This window comes from Pan troglodytes, chromosome 1 (genome assembly GCF_028858775.2).
Source record: "Pan troglodytes isolate AG18354 chromosome 1, NHGRI_mPanTro3-v2.0_pri, whole genome shotgun sequence".
NCBI classification, from domain to species: domain Eukaryota; kingdom Metazoa; phylum Chordata; class Mammalia; order Primates; family Hominidae; genus Pan; species Pan troglodytes.
The window spans coordinates 80,949,254-80,952,228 of record NC_072398.2 but is presented as its reverse complement, the minus strand read 5'-3'; positions in this window follow the sequence as shown (position 1 = coordinate 80,952,228).

The following is a 2,975-nucleotide window of genomic DNA, read 5'->3' as shown; positions in this document are numbered from 1 at the left end:
AACTCCACCTCCCGGGTTCATGCCATTCTCCTGCCTCAGCCTCCTGAGTAGCTGGGACTACAGGCGCCCGCCACCACGCCTGGCTAATTTTTTGTATTTTTAGTAGAGACGGGGTTTTACCATGTTAGCCAGGATGGTCTCGATCTCCTGACCTCATGATCCACCCACCTCAGCCTCCCAAAGTGCTGGGATTACAGGCGTGAGCCACTGCGCCCGGCCAATTTTATTCTTAATTTCTTCCTTCACTCATTGATCATCCAAGAGTGTGTTTTTTAATTTCCACATACTTGTATAGTTCTGAGTGTTCTTCTTTTATTTACTTCTAGTTTTATTCCATTGTGGTTATAAGATAGTTGGTATGATTCGATTTTTGCAAGTTTTTAGAGACTTGTTTTGTGTCCTAACATATGGCCAATCCTGGAGAATGTTCCATGTGCTGATGAAAAGAATGTGTTTTTGGCAGCTGTTGGGTGAAATGTTCTGTAAAGATCTGTTAGGTCCATTTGGCCTGTGGTGCAGTTTAAATCCAGAGTTTGTTGACTTTCTGTTTAGCTGATCTGTCAAATTCTGACAGTGGAGTACTGAAGTCCCCAACCTTTATTGTATTGGGTTAATCTTTCCCTTTAGATGTAATAATATTTATTTTATATAGCTGGGTGCTTCAGTATTGGGTGCATATATTCTCTTGCTGAGTTAGTCCCTTTATTATTATATAACGTCCTTCTTTGTCTATTTTTATAGCTTTTGAATTGAAGTCTGTTTTTTTCTGATGTAAGTATAGCTACTCCTGCTTGCTTTTGGTTTCCATTTGTGTGGAATATCTTTTTCCATACCTTCACTTTCAGCCTATGTCTGTCTCTATAAATGAGGCCAGTTTCTTTTAGGCAACTTACAGTTATATTTTTATCCATTCAGCCAGTCTATATCTTTTAAATGGGTGACTTAATCTGTTTATATTCAGGGTTATTATTAATAGGTGAGGACTTCCTCCTTACCCCTGTCATTTTATTTATTGTTTTCTAGTTGTTTGTTTTGTATATTCTTTCTTCTCTACTTCCTCTCATTATTTATTTTGTGGTTGGCTGGTTTTCTGTAGTGATAAGGTTTGATTCCCTTAGTTTTTCCTTGTCTGTGAAATATTTTATTTATCCTTCATTTCTGAAGGATAGCTTTGCTGGGTGTAATATTCTTGGCTGGCAGAGCTTTTTTCTTTCAGTACTTTAAATATATCATCTCATTCTCCCCTGGACTGTCAGGTTTCTCTAAGAAATCCACTATTAGTTTAATAGGGATTCTCTTACATGTGACTTGACATTTTTCTCTTGATGCTTTTAGAATTCTTTGTTTTTTTGACTCTTGACAATTTGACTATAATGTGCCATGGAGAGAGAACCTGTTTGGGTTGAATCTACTGGGGCTCTCTGAGCTTTCTGGACCTGGATGTCCATCTCTTTCCCCACATTTAGGAAGTTTCAGCTATTCTTTCATTAAATATGTTTTCTACATCTTTCATCTTCTCTTCTTCTTCTGGAATCCATAATGCAAATATTTGTTTACTTAATGGTATCCTGTAGGCTTTCTTAATTCCTTTTTTTTTTTCTTTAAGCTTTGTTTCTTTTTTTTCTGCCTGTGTTATTTCAAATGACTGGTCTTCAAGTTCAGAGACTTCTACTTGGCCTAGTCCGTTGTTGAAGCTCTCAATTGTATAAATTGTGTATTTCATTCATTGAATTCTTCAGCTGTAGGATTTCCATTTGGTTCTTTTTTATATCTATCACTTTGGTGAATTTCTCATTCAAATCATGAATTGTTGCCCTGATTTTATTGAATTATCTATCTGTATTTTCTTGTATCCCACTGAGTTATCTTAAGATTATTATTTTGAATTATTTTTATGGCATCTCATGTATTTCCTTATGATTGGGGTCAGATATTAGAGAATTATTGTGTTCTTCCAAACATGAAAAGCTTTATTGGCTTTTCATGTTTGACGTGTTCCTACAACAATTCTATACATCTGATGGAAAACTTACCTCTTCCAAATTTATGGAGTGGTTTCGTAAGGAAAAACTTATTCATAGAAATGGGTATTGAGATGTTGGTTTGGTGGGGTGCGTTGGCTGTTGCAGTGTTAGAATGGTGGGGTGAACACCTACCCATGCTAGCTGAGAAGCTGTGTGGCTGTGTCCCAGGGTTGACCTACCTTGGGGGTGTGTTTGCTAGGGGCAGACTGGTCTGGTGGTTGGGCATTGCAGAGCTGTTTCTCAGGCCCTCGCAGGGGTGCATAGCTGTTCCCAATCGGGGAAGAGAGTACAGCAGTTTGGCTTGGCTTGCTCAAGAACAGGTTCTTCCTGGACAGATTTGCTATACTGTTCTTCAGCTGGAAGTGAGGGCAATGGGGATTGGCTTTCCTGCTGTGCAGGACCAGAGTCACAGCCAATCCTGGGCCCATGCTCTGTGCTCCTGAGGTTGTGACATTTGGCCATGGGTATGGGCTTGGTGGATGAAAATGAAGCTCCAGTGCTAGAGAGGTGCAATGGCTACTGGTCCCCAGAGCTGAGCACACTTTAGAGGTGACTCTGGTCTCAAGATGGTGCTACGCTACAGCAGCTTGGCTCACAGGAGTGTGTGCAGGGTGGGAGTGCACATTTTGTGCTCCTAATCAGGAAAATTCAGCTGCATGAATTCTTGGCAGCTCTCCAAATTGGCTTCGGGGCTTGTGAGGACTGTGGGATTCTTCTGTTTTAAGCACTGTAGGTGTTTATGGTGGCAGTGGGGGTGGTGGGGATCTTCTGCTTACTTTTTCCCTGCAATGGGAAGCCTCTCCTCACTCTGGGGAGATCTAATCCAGGTTGGGAAGATGGGACTGCAGAGGCCAGCTGCCTCTATGCTGCCCTATTCGACTTCCAATCAGCCAGCTGCCTCTATACTGCCCTATTCGACTTCCAATCAGCCAGCTGCCTCTACACTGCCCT